We start from the raw sequence: 16,887 nt of genomic DNA on the forward strand, positions 1-16,887 counted from the left end.
TATCATGCACTCATAAATCATACAATTAGGCATGTTAGGAGTTTATTTTAAGTTATCTGAACTTACTTGTCGAAATCTCGTCAAGTAAAACTGTGTAGCAATTCATACAACCCAGGCAATAGTAATTTAACACTCAATTCATGTAACAATAATTTGCCATTCAATTTCACATGACACAACAAGCATTACATTTTTCCATATCATACACACCATCTATCAACTTCTCTTAAACATATTAGATCATACAATTTATGCCATATCAATAGAGAATTACAATTCATGCATGGTATTGCATTATTATTAACACACGAACTTACCTCGATCCAGAAACGACAATTTACCTTTTTAGTCCATAACCTTGTATTTTCCCGATTTAAGCCCGAATCTTGATTTCCTTGATCTATAATATCATATTTAGTCTACTAATTAGTCACATTATTCATACGGGTCCAAAAATCATATTTTTACAAATTTACATTTTGACCCATAAACTTTTACATATTTGCACTTTTTTCCCAAGGCTCGGAAATTAAACTTCATCCTATTTTCTTATGTTTTATGACATGCTGATCATTTTTTCCTTCTATGGAAACCTAAAATTCTCACTCTAACATGTACTTATGAACATTAGGTATTTTTACCGATTCTGTCATTTTACTCGTTTTCATGTAAAATCGCCTAGCAAAAGTTGTTTAACACAATTTTAAGCTTCATATTCTACCATTAAACATCAAAATACATGCATATCATTCATGGATAAATTTTTAAACACAAGCCCTAGCTCAAATAAATGGTAGAAATAGATAGAACATGTTATCGGGACTTCAAAAATGTAAAGAACGTTAAAAACGGGGCTCAAGATCACTTACAAATGAGCTTGGAAAGCTTGAAAACCCTATCCATGGTGTTTTTCATGAGACATTCGGCCATGAGGAAGAAGATGAGCAAATTTGGCTTATTTTGGCATTTTCAATTCATTTAATTACCAATTTACTAAAATGCCCTTAATGAAAAACTTTTAAAAACCTATCATACCATGTCCATTTTTGTCCAAAAACTTAAAAATGATCTAATTACCATTTAAGGACCTTTAATTTAAAAACTCATAACAATTAGACACTTCTAATATGTAGAACTCAACTTTTGCACTTTTTACAATTTAGTCCTTTTGACCAAATTGAGTGCCCAAACGTCAAAATTTTCGAACAAAATTTTCACGAAATCATTCCATGAAATCGTAGACCATAAAAATATAATAAAAATAAAATTTTCCTCATCGTATTTGTGGTCCCGAAACCACTGTTCCGACTAGGCCCAAAATCAGGATGTTACAGACGTCGCGACGACGAAACGGGGAGAAGCAGAAACAATGTCATGATGACACGACTGGAGACGTAGCGACATGGGAACGTGTTTCCAAAATTTTTGGTTTTTTCTCTTGGTTAAACTCTTTTCTAATTACTCATAATTTTTTATCCTCTATGGAGAAATTTTATCACGTTAAATAATATTTATATTCGATCTTTTCAATTCTTTCATTATTTTACAAAAAAAACTTCATGGTCTACACTTTCCTAAATGATATCATTTTCAATTGTAATAACTTGGTTTAGTTGCTAACATTATACAACCAAACAGTATTTCATGCGTTATATCACGCTTACAAAAAATTTAGGGTACGTTTGGTTGGCTGTAATGGAATAAGGCTGTAATTGAATAGAGTTGTAATGGAATAGAGCTGTAATAAGTAATTCAACTGTTTGGTTGAATGGAATGGAATAGAACTGTAATAGTATTCTTGTGTTTGGTTGAATGGAATGATGTTGTAATAACATAATGGAAAAAAACTAAAATGACCAGAATACCCTTAGCAGAATTTTTTTTAGGTAGATGATTATTGTTATTCTTATTAAAAATAATTTAATAAATATAATAAATAATTTAATCATATTTTAACATAATTATTATTAATTATAATTTAATAAAATGGTATATAATTTAATAAAATTCTTAATGTAATTATTATATGAATTAAAAAACCATAATATATAATACTATAAAAATAATATGTAATCTACTTTATTATATTTAAACTGCAATACATATTTAATGTGCTAAAATATCATTAGTGAAACAAATAATTCAAATATTCTACAATAAAAAACAAAATATTAGAAATAATAAATAATTTGAGAATTATATTTCACATCCAAACATAATATTCATATATTAACAAAAAAGTGACATGATTTCATTAGTTTATATGTCATAATCCATATGTTATAAAATTTTACAACCTCAAAAAGTTACAACATTTTAATGACATTCTATCATGTCATTATACCATCCAAATATTACAAACACAAAATGTTACCAAAATATCATCAAGACAACCATAATTTTTAATGGTCAACAAGAAATCTTTTGACTTATTCCAAATGCACAGTAGAAGGTAAACTAAAGAAAATGAGCATTTGCGATGGATGATCTGGAATTTTGCTCAATTGCACAACAGCGCTCATCCTCAGTTATTGTACAAAACCTCTCTTGCCCAGCAATATTTGCAACTTGATCCTTTTTTTATCAAGCTCTATGGTCCTTATCTTGAAGTCAATTCTGCCAAAGAAAACACAACCTTATTAAACCACATGCCCCTTGTTGAAATAATAATATACCACTACACATTTAACACATAATGGTTCCAACTAAAAAAGATAAGTTATCAACTACTACAGTCAATAGAATGTTATAACCATAAATAGAATATTAACTAAGTTTAAAGAATTTCTTAAGGGGACTCATTAGCAAACCAGTCTTTAATATCTAATTCACTCTAATCTAACAAAAAATCAGCAGTAATAGAGTTTAGATTGTCCCTTTGTACAATTATTAGGTCCATCCTTCATACATACACATACATGCACACAAAAAGAAAAAGAAAAACTGTTTGACATGGCAAATCCAGCAAAACTAGAAACACAGACATATAGAGAAAAACAAATGAAGTTTTATTGACATTAAAAGAGATGGAGCAGATATTATATGCTAATTATTATTCCAAGATCAAGGAACTCAAAGCCCTTGCCTAAAAAATAAGTTAAATAATCATCCATTTCTCGGATATAAGTTATTTAGCTAAATGCCTAAAAACAAAAATGAAACTATGAAAAGATTAAAAAAATATTATTTTATTATTAAAATGGTGTGAGTATATGAAATTATGTACCAAATCCAAACTCAAATGTTATATATTCTTTGAAGAAACATCTATTATTAATCAATACATAAGATTCTATTGAGCTATCACTTTAGAATAAGAACCTCATTCATTTCATACTAAATTTATTCCTAGTTATTGCCTTCATATAAATTTTAAAAACAAAATAAAATTTTAGAAATTTTTTATCAGCATTCACAACAATGACAAGTTCCAAGAGATTTAGGTCTTGAAATTTACACTTAAATAATTCTCAAGACTGTGGAAATCGATAATCAAGACTGAAGGTCTAGGAATAACAGCTGATAAAGTATCATCAGTACCACAATTTCCACATAAACTTGCATTTGCATAATTAAAAATCTTGCTTCTAAGGTTACATACATAATATACATAATCCAACATTAAAGAAAATCAATAAAAAGAAACCTTAATGGATGGATGTCTAAAGTGAATCACATTAAACAGAGTGCAGATGTCAACAATAAACAAGAACAGCAAGATTTATGAGAAACTAAACTTCTAGAAATTGGTAAGCAAGACATTCTAAAGCCTACCATTAGTTGATGTTATAGCTCATAGTATGGTCATCTGAGAATATTACTGTAATACTTGATGAAAAACTATAATTCTGAAGATTTTATAAGCAACAGCTACAAGTGACTACTTCAAAAAGAAGGTAATGTCCAAAAGATGCATTAGAGAAACTTTTTATGGATAATGATCCCTTCTTAAAGCAAAAGTTATGTCTGCAAACTCATTGCTTAGTTCTATCATCCTCTTAAAAATACATTTTATTTCAATATTTTCAAAAAGATAGTGAAGGCTTTAACATGATCCTTCACCTTCCTGTAGAAAGCAATAGAGGTGATCGGTGAAACTGTCTAGAAATGTGCCCTATCAGTACTACTGAATTCTAAACTCCAACTAGTGATTGCAAAAAAAGGTTACGTTTCAGACTAAGAAAAGAATTGTTAACACAAGAACAGAAAGAGATAAAGGCACATCCAGAGAGGATTAGCAATCATATAAACCACGCACTATACCATACTGCTCATTCTTAATATGTCAGAATTTATACAAATGATTACTTAAGGATTCAAAAAAGGCTTTGAACGGATGATAACTTAAAAAACCAGATTAAAAAAGAAATCGATCCCAAGTTCCAACCACTGTAGTGTTGGTAAATTGCAGAAAATCAATCAAACAACTCTCGGTTCTTGCTTCCAAGAAAAGTAGAAAATCAATAACAAATCATTGACTTTCAGCATGTTACCTTAGACAGTAAATCAAAACTGAACCATGCTCAAAACCACAAATGTTCTGCACAACCTTCGAAGAATTATACCTTTTTTAAGAAGCTAAAATATTCTGACCATGAAGAAAATTGCGAACTCCATTTTTTGAAATCCAAAAACTCGATTTTTTAAAAGTAAAGTTTTGATTTTTAGATTGAAGTGAAAATAGAAAATAAGAAAAATGTAAACCATAAACTTAAGTTCCCAAATTTCTTCAATCAAAAAGGAGGAGGAAAAAAATTGAAATACTATTAACTATTACCGGATCTTGATCCACCGACCATTAAAGTTCCTAAATTTCTTCAAGCTTAAGCTTTTTTTCTGGGTTTGGGGGTTTTGTATTTTTAGGGTTTATGAGTTTTCTTTGTCGAGAAATGGAGGTAGACTTTCCTTGTCATCCAAATCCACACATTCTTTAAAGTTAATTGATGAAAAAAATAAACACAGACAAAAGAGAATAAAAGGAACAGGAACTCAAACAGATAACCAATTATAAACTGTTATTAGATAGAATCCTAATTGAAAAATCCTTCATTGGAACTTGGGAAGAGGTTGAAAGGAAACGAGAAGAAGAATGAAGGAAAGAAGAAAGCTCCAGACGTGAGAAAGAAATGGATGAAGAAAGGTCCAGACGTAAGAAAGAAATGGAAGGGTAAAGTTGAACTCTAACCTAAATTTTTCACACTGAATTGGTATTCCGTGGGGGCAGTGCTAAATTGCAAACTACAGTTTTGCCCTGAATAACGCTCTATGGAATAGGGTTGTAATAGCCCATTACAGCCAACCAAACAATAGAATAGGGATGGGCCCACAGAATTGAACTGTAATGGCTTAGCATTACAGCCAACCAAAGATGTTGTTAATAACGAAGAAGAATTCAATTATATCTTACCTGAAAATAATGAATGTAGAAATCAAAGAGAATAGTGGAGACTTTAGAGGATCATCCTAATATACCAGCGACAGAAGCCACTTCCCAACTTCCATCACCGGAAGAAGCAACTCCTGTAAGTTGAAAAATACCAATATATATAATGAGATGATAGTAAAACTCCTGCAAGTTAAGACAACAACCAAGAGAAAGAATAGAAAATCAGAGCCAGAAGTATGCCTCATAGGAGTGACACTATAAAAAACACAATTTAAATTAATCACTCCGTTAACAAACACTGCATCATATATTTTCATGGAATCACTATAGAAACAAATGCTCGCATTCATTATTTAGCCATTTACTTTGTCTGCCAACCACATTTAATTTGATAACCAAGACTTAACATTCAACCTTACTATTTAAACAAAATTATTTTCAATTGAACGATGATATGGATTGAAAATTTTGAAACTCTATAGCGATTAGTTGGATCTTCTTCGATACCTTCATAATAATTGAATTGGTGTCAATACTGATGGGTGTCGAGTTCCAAAGTCCCAAGGTCCTGCTATAAACTATTTACTTCTTTAAATAGACTATCAGTTCAAGGCTTTTTGGTCTTCCTTCTAATGATTGATCGTATTTTACAGGCCATTTAATCTTGTTTTGAGAATTTATCTTAGGATCCCTCTAGTTTGGCTATATAGCCTATTCGGTTATTAGTTGCTATCTAAACCTTTAAGGGTAACAGCAAAGCAAAACACAGTTTTCTTTTTTTTTTCTTTTTTTGTCTTTGACCAGTAAAGTTTGCATCTGAAACATGCACGTGAATCAAAACAAAAACAAGAGAGGCATGATAGTGTATAGGAAATTGACATGGCAATGGCTTATACCTCTCCAGTCCGTTTAGGTACTTGTTATTGACAGAGAAATGAAGCCAACCACCTGTTGAGATGGTAAGAACCTCAAAAAGATTTTCACTAATAATCACATTGGCAATGATTGGAACTGCAGGAGCTATTCGAGAGAAAGCCTCTATCCCGATTCACAGATCATTATCTAACTGCATGTAAGACAAGATGATGGCATTAACAGCACGTTTGGCTGGATGGAATCGCTATTCCATTCCTGCCTAATTCTTCGCGTTACAGTAATTTTTTACTATTACATCGTTTACTTCATTCCACCGATTTGCTATTACACTCATATTCCCTCACATGCTGCAATAGGTATTCCGGGGTGGGGGCGCTGAATCGCTATTCAACACCAAAGGTAAAAAAAATTTCCCCAAAATAACCTGCTTTCTTCTCCTTTGCTCCAGATTTCTTCCAATGTTTTTCCCCAAATCAACAGCACATTCACCCTTCATTTTCATCTCCGGTACGTTTTCTTTTTTTTTCTTATGATAAGCTCTTGTTTTTTATTTCTCCTTCCTCATAACTTCATAACTCTTCTTGTACAAAACTTCATAACTCTTCCCATGGTCATTTTTTATTATCAAAATTTGTTATGGGTCTCTGATATATTTTCAACTTCTTATCTCCCATTCAAGGTTGGGTATTTTCCCCCCTATAGACCCTTTTTTTAATGAATATTTTTCATTTGATCTCTGCAAATGTTAGTTCATTTGGTGCTACAATTCTTTATTTATCCTCAATTTTGTATTTGTTCATCTGGGTATTAAGCAAGTTATGTTAATTTCACTCAGTAATTAGTTTTGGTTTCATAGGAAGTTAGTTTATGGTCAATTGTATTTTTTTAGGTAACGATGGAATTGGATTTTTTGTAGGCATTTTATATTGGTGTTTAGAAATTTATGTTATTTTTAGATTTATAGGAAGTGAAGTAATGGTTAATTCAAGTTATTTTAGGTTAATTATATTTGTTGGGAATTTCTCTTCAAGTTCTTATGATGGAGTGAGAAAGTATATGTAAGGTGGAATTTCTCTTCAAGTACTGGTAACCATCTTCTATGATCTCAATAGACATATTTGTTAACTTATCATCAAAAGGGGATAAAAAAGGGCATGCTTTTCTTTACCAAGAGAAAGATACCCCATAGATTTCTGCTTTTGGCCTAAGTTTCTTTTATTTTTATGGGTTCTTTTGTTTGTTGCTTTCTCATGTGCGTTCTCTTGCACTGGTTGAAAACAGGTACTCTGTCATGTTGTTCCATCCTTAGTGAAGTTGAGGAAGGAGGGGTTGGATGGTCACGAGAAGATTAAGAGTTATATGTGTGTCGAGTTTTTCATCTCAAGCAGTGAGAAGAGCCCTTGCTACATGTATAGTTCTTGATAATAATAATTGGACGCTTACAAAGCATGTTATTTTTTCTTTCTATTGCAAATGGTGGATTTCACTTGGCTTTGCAATAGTAGAAGCTGTTATAGTTGCTTATTATTCTCTTCAATATTCAATTTATGCAGCCAGTTACAGGTACTTTGGTAATGTAAACATGAAAGCAACAATTTCTGATGCTAAGAAATTGGTATGAAATTAAACATATTCAGCCTTTTCCTGGAATGAAATTACAAATCATTGTTTCTCCAGTGTCCATCCATTTCCTCCTCCTATATGCTATATTTGAGCTTTTATCTGTAAATTAAAGTCTATGGTTTTTGTAGGGCCAAGCATGTGATGGTGACTTCTTTTCTTTTAGTTTGTGGTGCAATGACTATGAAATGGATCTGTGATACAATATCAGAATCTGGATTTTGTATCTTTCTTATCACATTTACTCCTTATTTGTTATTCATTCCAATTGTTACAGACAAGTTTTTTAATTTTATGATAATAAGAACTGACCAAATAAATATACTGCTAGTATTTTTTTCTATAGAATTTATAGTAACTCTGGAAATAGAGCTTGAAGCAAAAACGTTTAATCGATGTAGGAGACCTTACTTGGGATTGAAGGAATTGATGGGAAATAGTGATAATCTTCTCATGTATTCACCTTGAGATAAGGAAGTATGCTGCTATCCAAGATTATAGACGCTTTTAGAAAAATGAGTGTTAGGAGTTATAGAATACAAGAAATTCATTAGAAGTTTTAGCTTCTTATGGTCTTGAATTCAGCCTTTTGGCTTGTCCAAAGTTGAGGAAAATTATTGAAAATTGGCATACCTATATATACCCTGTTTTCTTACATTTTGAAAGTGATGAAATTGCATAATTTCTTTGGCGTGCGAGTGTTGGTAGCCTTCTTAATCCATTGTCGTGTGTTTCAAGTCAAGGTTCGTCTCTAATTATATGTGTTGGAATATTAATCGGATACACGGATACACTGTACAAAATACATGTATGTATAGTTTGGTAAGACTTGGGAAGGCCTAGATGTGCTGGAAAAACTGTACAGAAAAAGTAGCTAGAATATTTGGAGTCCTAAGAATTTAGATATGAAGAAAGCTTGTTCCATTCAATAGAGTTCCATTCAACAGTGGATCACAAGCATCTAATGCTCCACAATTGGGATCCAAAACTGCTTCCAGAGGTTTAAATTCATCACTGAAGCTTCTAATAAGCAATTGTTCTTTTTATATTCTTTAATAGTTTTCACAGTGGCATGTGCATTAGAGTGTTTATGGTTGGAGTAATGAATGGATTGGAGTACCAGAGATAAAGATGGGGTTTGATCTTCAGGAAGTGAGAGCCATGAGATTGAGAATAGGGTTTTTATGTTCTAATGGACCTTTTGTTTATTTGTTTGTGATCTATTATTTTGTGAAATTTTTCATTTGTTAGAAGAAATGAAGAGAAGCCAAATCTTGAGCCTTTTGGGGTTATATCATTTGGTATAATTTGTTTAATCATTTCCTTTAAAGCAATCATTAATGCAAAACTTTCTGATTAACATCACCTTTTCCAATTTTATAATGTAGATAACAAACATTTTTGTTTCTTTTAGTTGAAAAAGGAAAAATAAAAAAAAAATGCTCTTTTTCTTTTGGGTGCTTTGTGACTTTTTCTATTTTTTTTGTAATAAAAATTTTGTGTTTAATACAATCAATTAATTTTTTATTATAACACAGGTAAAAAGTTTTATATAAAAATTATGTAAATAACAAATGAAACTTTAGTTGAAATCATAAAATTGAGATAACTTTTGAAGCAATGCATTCAAATAATAGTGTACTATTTTAAAATATAGTAAATAATTTTTTTAAATATTTTAATATAATTAAATAAAAAAATAAAAAAAAATATTTTAATATAAAAATAATTATATTAAGAATGTTGTTAATATATTTAATAATAATTATATTAAAATATGATTAAATTATTTATTTTTATTTTTATTAAATTATATTTAATAATAATCTTATTAAAATTTAATAACCATATCTAAAAAAAATTCTGTTAAGGTTATTATGGTCATTTTAGTTTTTTCTTTATGCTATTACATATCTATTTCGTTCAACCAAACACAATAATGCTATTACAGCTCTATTCCATTACAGTTTTATTTCATTACAATTGTATTCCATTATAATCTTATTCCATTCCAGTGAACCAAACGTGCTCTAAGTTTCAGCATTATTTACTTTTATTGGACAATTAATGGCCCAAAAAATAGCCCATATTCCATTTATATAGGAATAGTTTGACTGTGCAAAATACAATAAAAGATGTTTTAATTACAGAAGACCATTTGGAATTCTCACACAATATATGTAGCATGCATTCACAGAGAAGCCAGCAAGCATGCATCTGATTCTTTTGCAAGATGATTGAACAGCACCCCCCCCCCCCTCTTTTCTCTTCCCCCGGAGGCGCACACGCATGACCACAAACACACCCTAAAAAAGAAATACATAAAATATGAAACTTACATTAATTAGAGATTGGCAGCTGCTGGGCCTTCCCAGGCCATCATCATGTCAAATATAAGGCGTCGAGACTTTTTATCAGCCAGATGACCCATTACTTGAGTAGACAGAACAAGAGCCCTGAAACAGCAGTAATACGAGAAGTTCCTCGCATACCGTGACTTATGCTTTATAGAATCACATTAATGTCAACAAACTAAGAAATATTATTTATTTTGAAGTGATTTTTTTTATTATAAAGTTGGAGTGCAAAGCCAAACTTAGGTAGCTGACGACTGTAGCCTTCCCTTCCATACCATTTTGCTTGAAATCAATCAACGATGCAGTCACAGACACTTAAAAGGTCCATATCTCGCTCTCCCTCTGCCTGGTACTCTCCGCCATTTCCTCACCACCATAATCCCATTCTCACTACCCTCTCTCACGCAATTAGCAACTCCCCGACAAAGCCTCTTCACGTTTCTCTCAGTAAACTCCTTCCTTCCCTTACTCCCTCTCATGTCGTCGACCTCATCGTCCTCAATCCTTACTCATTATCACCGCACTCCCTCTTCTCCTTTTTCAACTTCCTTTCTTCCCACCCCACTTTTCGCCACACGCTTCATTCTTATTCCGCCATGTCCCATTTCCTTGTTGCCCACAATATGCTCCCTCAAGCACGATTTCTTCTCAACTTTTTAGTCTCTCGCAAAGGGAAAGACTCGGCTTCTTCGATTTTTGCTTCGGTTCTCGAAACTAAAGGTACCTATCAGTGTGATTTTGTTTTTGATTCCTTAATGATTGCGTATACGGATTTGGGTTTTGTTTCTGATGCTATTCAGTGCTTTAGATTGGTAAGGAAGCATAAACTTAGAGTACCATTTCGGGGTTGTAAATATTTGTTTGATAGAATGATGAAGATAAGTTCTCCGATTGTCAGTTTGGGATTTTATATGGAGATTTTGGATTATGGATTCCCACCCAATGTGTATAGTTTTAATATTTTGATGAATAAATTGTGTCGAGAAGGTCTAATTAAAGATGCCCAAATGGTGTTTGATGAAATTGCAAGGAGAGGTTTGCATGCTTCAGTTGTCAGTTTCAATACTTTGATCAACGGATATTGTAAATCAGGGAATTTAGACGAAGGATTTAGGTTGAGAAGTGCTATGGAGGAAGCTGGGATCCGTCCTGATGTTTTTACTTACAGTGTTTTGATCAATGGATTGTGTAAAGAGAGTAGGTTGGACAAAGCAAATGAACTGTTTGAAGAAATGTGTAACTGAGGGTTGATCCCAAATGATGTTATTTTCACTAGCTTAATTGATGGAATGTGCAAAAATGGAAGAACTGATTTAGCCATGGGAACATATCAGCAGTTTTTGACAAAAGGATTCAAGCCAGATTTGATTATGTACAATTCACTTATAAATGGTCTATGCAAGGCTGGGGATCTAAAAGGGGCAAAGAAGCTTATTGCTGAGATGAGCTTGAGAGGTTTAAAACCTGACAAGTTCACGTACACAATACTATTAGATGGATTTTGTAAAGAGGGAGATATGGAGTCAGCATTGGGATTAGAGAGGAAATGATTAAACAAGGGATTAAGCTTGATGATGTGGCTTTCACAGCCCTTATTTCAGGGTTATGTAAAGAGGAAAGACACCTTGATGCTGAAAGAGCATTGAGGGAGATGTTAGACGCTGGTATGAAACCGGATGCTGCTGCCTATACTATGGTCATGGATGGATTTTGTAAGAAGGGTGATGTAAGGATGGGTTTTAAGCTGCTTAAGCTGATGCAGAGTGATGGCCATGTGCCTGGTGTTGTAACCTACAATGTGCTTATGAATGGACTTTGCAAACAGGGGCAACTAAGAAATGCTAATAAGCTGTTAGATAATATGCTTAATCTGGGGGTGGTTCCAGACACTGTTACATACAACATTCTATTAGATGGTCATTGCAAGAAGGCAAATCCAAAAGATTTCGGCAAGTTAAAAAGTGAGATGGGGCTTGTAGCAGATTATGCCTCGTATAGTTCACTAATTAGCAAGATCAGTGGAACATCAAAACATCATTCAAGGAGATAACACTTTTTTGAGCAGGTTAGCTCGGTGTATATAGTTATAAGATGAATGGACAAACATGAATTCTGTTTTTCTTTTGTAGCAAGCTGTGGACTTCGATGCAGTTGGATTACCTTTGCTCTAGTAGATGGCTTGGTTATTGAGATTCTTGACAGTGAATCTTATCTAACATCTGGTGTGTTTCTTTTTAACTTTTGCATTGACAGTTCTTGTGCATTAAATTTTATTGTAGTGCCAGGGATCGCCCAGGACAAGGTAATAGTTGCAATAATCGTTCAGGTTCAAAAGGTTGGAGTTCACAAGGCAACATGACAGATTTAGACATTGAGCATCAGATGAAGCCATTCCAATACAATTTGTTGGACATCTTTTCTCAAAATGCATAAGATATTTAGAAGCCTATACAGCTACTGTCCAGGAACCCCAACATGGTTTAGCCCCCAAGCTAGTAACAGAGCCATGCCTGAGCCAAGACCCAAGATTTAAATCGGGTTTGGATAAAATGTGAGGCATCTGATTGAGTCAGTTCGGCATGAAGATAGCTAAAGGTCTCATGGATTTTCTACAAGCATTGTTTTCATGTTACAGAAAAGGTTGCAGAGACCTATGGCGACTGAAGATAAACTTGGTCTTTAGCTCTAATTTAAATATTGGCATGCTGTTGTTATTGAACGGGATTTTCATGAGTCGACTCAGAACTTTCTTCCCTCCAGAAGACAGCAACAAATCTGCTCTTTCATTTTATGATACTCTAAAGTCTACATACTTTCTTAACAAATTTTGGTTTCGGGGGTTTGCGGCTATTGCTTACTCACGTTTTGTTGTGCTTGTTGAAACGGTACAATTGTAAAGGTGGGGTTGGGTTTTGTCTTCGGGTAAAAATATTAGCTTTAAAAATTGGACTTGGCTAAAAAAAACTTAAACTTGTTTAAACTATAGATTGAGTTCGGGTTTAAGCATTTAAAGCTCAAGAACAACCTAGCTCAATTTTTAGGTTTTTAATATATTATATTATGTAATTTATAATATATAAAAAACAAATTTATGATAATAAATAATATTATTATGTAAACATATTTAAAATGTTAAATGTCTATAAATGAAATTTTTTAAATTATTAAATTAGAAATAACATAAATATTTTTTAAAAAATTAAAAAAAAATAATATGGGCGACTAGAATGGGATTGGGTTAATCATTTATAAACATTAGTGGGTTTGGACAAAATTCTAAATTTATATTTTGAATCAAGCTGGTCTAGGGCAAGCATAAGTAATCATGCTTAAATTTGGTTCGAATTTGATCTGTACTAACCTACAAACAATTCTAAGAGGATGAGTTATTTTTATTTTATCAAATTTGGATCAATCAAGTTGGATTATTTGTCCTGAAATAAGTAGGGCCAATTAATGGGGTCACAAGAATTGTCTTGAACGCTTGTTATGCCATAAGGAAATGGAAAAACAATACATCATATCTTCATAACTTGTGTCTATTTTCTCAAAACAAATATGGAGAAAATGTTGATTAGTTTGGTAATCCAGAAGAGAAGCTAACATTAGCAAAATGGCAATGATCTTTGTTAATTTAAGTACTAACCTAAAATGCTTTACATTTAATACTATTTCCACTCGTCTTTTACTCATTTCATTCTTTATTACTATTCCCCTTTCTTCCATAAACCATTATCAATGGTACTAAGTTATTCCATAGACAAATCATGGGTACTTTTTATATAATATAGAAACCCTAAACATTCAAAGGCACTTATTAGCTCATGAGTGACCAAAGGGATAGGCATAAAGCAAAAGGCATTGAGTGCAGCAAAGAAAAAAAAATTTACATAGGGTTCAGCAATTATTGGGTCTTAGCTAGCTTCTTTAATTTCCCATTATGGTGTTAGATGAACACAAAGCTTCTCTGGGTTTCTTCTACCTTTTGCAATCATATATTCCTTCCATTTTAATGGCTGCTTTTTCATTTTTTTTTTCTATTGATTACAATTAAATGTAATGACTTCTTTTGAAAAAGAATCAATATTTAATTAATCAAGCTTATAATTGCAATCAACCACTACTACAGCTTTAATTCATTGCCTAAAACAAGTGCTTGTGCTTTTTTCCTTCTAAAATGTTCCGACAACGGCTTAAACCTCACATTTCCCTCTCATTAAAACTAGAATGAAAAGAAGAAGAAGAAAAAAACGTATATAAAAATAATTAAATAAAAAGAAGTTTTTCTACTTATGATTAAATGTTGAGATTTGTTATAATTTTTTTAAAATTTATCTTTATTAATTTAAAGAGTTTGATTAATTCAGTGTCACGAATCAATTAGACATTATTTTGACTGGAAAATATTAAAAAATATCCTTTTATTTTTTTTTGGTTAATTTTTAAGAATATGCTGAAAAGAAAAACTTATTTGAGAAAGTAGGCTATTTTTTTTTAAATTTACCGATCTATATTATTTCTGAAGAATAAAAAAAAAATGTGTCCTACAATGTGCGCTTTCAGCCACATCAACTGAAAATACTTTCTACGGGACCCGTTTTCACTGAAAATTGACTATTCAAATTTTTTGGTAAGATGGTTAAATGTTAGTGCTTTTGTCCTTAAGTCTTGGGTTGATTCCTCTTCTACTCATATTTGTATTTTTTATTTCACTCATAAGAGTCTGATTAATTTGGTGTCACGAATTAATTAAACATTAATTTGATTGGAAAATGTTAAAAAAAATTATCTTTTTTTATATATTTTTATTTTTATATAAAATCTATGAAAAAATTTTAAACCTATATAAATCTAAAAATGACAATATCCCAAAATTACATTTCTCTTTTACATATATATTTTTTTAAAAAAAGCCACCCATATTATTGTGTACAATAATCTAATTTATTATAATATTTTTAATCATACAAAGATATTGTGTTAGTAAATTTAAAATTAATTTTCGTTAAAAAATGCAAATATTCAACCTTTAAAATATATTTTTTAAATGCTAAATATTTATACTAGATTTGCACCGCCAATTGTTGATTAGTACTTTTTTAATTTATCACTCAACCAAAATTTTATTTCAATATTTTTTTATACATTTTTTAATATGTCCACCAGTTGTGTATTTATATTATTAATAAAATCTTTGATTGAGTTAGTGTCACGAGTTAAAATAAAATTTTAATTGAATAATAAATTTAAATTTTTATTAACCAAATTGACATAAATTTAAATACATTAATTTTTATTGGTTTTCATAATAAAAAATTAAATTATCTTCAAATAATATATATACCAAAAAATCAATAGCATAGATAAATTATAAAATTGAATAGGAATAGGATAACAAATATTGTAACGCAGTGAGAAAGGGGAATGGCAGAGCTACGCGTGTGCCCCCTTTTAATTTTCCCTATCAACTTTTATATAGGTTAAATAATATTAGGTATGGTAAAATTGATTAGATTTAAAAAAATAAAAAAAAAAGTGAATTTAGAGTAAATTGAATTGAGTTATTCGAATCAACTTGAATGAGTAATTTGAGTTTTGAGTTTGAGTCGAGTTGAATTTTACATTTCGAATAACTCGAATAATAGATTAGTGTAAATACCTTTTTACTTCTTATCAATTTCGAAAATGAATAAATTAGTTTTTCCCTCAACAAAAATATTTAAAATATTTATAAAAATATATAAAGAAAGTTAAAAAATTTTAAAATTTCTAAAATAATAATTTTGGGACCTAAATAAGTTAATTAATGATTCAAGTTTATCATACTAAACGATATTATCTTTTTTATTATTTTGCTTTGAAAAAAATTTAAATATATATGGTTTCATATTTATGCGCTCTAACATAGAATTAGTTATACTGTAATAAATTTTTAATTTGATAATGTTTAATTTTTAAATTTAACTCGAATTTTTACTTCACTCAACTGATTCGAAAATGTTTTAGATCAAATTAGGATAATAAAATAAAATTTATCAATTCAATTTTTTTCACTCGATTCGATTATATTTAAACAATACAAAATAAATATAAATATACAAAGATGTTAAATTATTAATATAATTGAAATTACTATGAAAGTAATGATTAGAGCATAGAGAAAAGAGGGCAAAATAGAATGCAATGAAACTGCATTTTGTTTTGATATTCAACAAAGACGGTGAGTGTGGGGTTTCCATTTTTAACCCAATCGTATCGACCTTGTTTTTAATTTCTTTTAATAAAGGCAGAAATAGGGCTGCCTTTGACTTGATTTCCAAGGGCGTGCGTGTTTGTTTCTGGAGAAAGTTAGCTGAAAGTGATCCACTCCATTTTCCTTTTTCACTTTGACAGCTGTTGCCTTCTTAATTCCTTCTTTCTTAGCTTCTACACTCAATTATGCTTCGCTGTCTTACGGACCCCCACTTTTTTTTTTCAATCCCGTTTCATTTTGACACGTGTTTTCAGGTTTCTTCTTCTTTTTCCTTTTATGTATTATCTCATGATCCCATTAGTCTTTCTTAATAATAAATATTATTTTCAATGCCAAGAAGATAATGGTTCGAGTTTGAATATGATAAAAAATATTATTCTTCTATTTATGAATTA

The 16,887-nt window shown here is 31.0% G+C and overlaps 2 long non-coding RNA genes and 1 pseudogene across 5 annotated transcripts; 2 read left to right on the forward strand and 1 right to left on the reverse strand.

The window, feature by feature from the left end:
• Positions 1–2,583: 2,583 nt before the first annotated feature.
• On the reverse strand, positions 2,584–5,318 carry LOC107949350 (uncharacterized). Its single transcript, XR_001697719.2, has 2 exons — positions 4,778–5,318; positions 2,584–2,616 (listed from the first exon to the last, which is right to left on the reverse strand). It is a non-coding gene; the product is annotated as an uncharacterized lncRNA (long non-coding RNA).
• Positions 5,319–6,191: 873 nt separating this feature from the next.
• On the forward strand, positions 6,192–7,938 carry LOC107949357 (uncharacterized). 4 transcript variants are annotated; one of them, XR_005900049.1, is made up of 3 exons: positions 6,192–6,345; positions 6,619–6,769; positions 7,544–7,938. It is a non-coding gene; the product is annotated as an uncharacterized lncRNA (long non-coding RNA). The 4 variants fall into 4 exon arrangements; XR_001697726.2 differs by having other exon boundaries at positions 6,239–6,458; XR_005900048.1 differs by having other exon boundaries at positions 6,245–6,539.
• A 2,018-nt stretch (positions 7,939–9,956) lies between these two features.
• Positions 9,957–13,035, forward strand: LOC107949369 (putative pentatricopeptide repeat-containing protein At1g09680; annotated as a pseudogene).
• Positions 13,036–16,887: the final 3,852 nt, after the last annotated feature.

This window comes from Gossypium hirsutum, chromosome A08, assembly GCF_007990345.1.
Source record: "Gossypium hirsutum isolate 1008001.06 chromosome A08, Gossypium_hirsutum_v2.1, whole genome shotgun sequence".
In the NCBI taxonomy this organism is placed as follows: domain Eukaryota; kingdom Viridiplantae; phylum Streptophyta; class Magnoliopsida; order Malvales; family Malvaceae; genus Gossypium; species Gossypium hirsutum.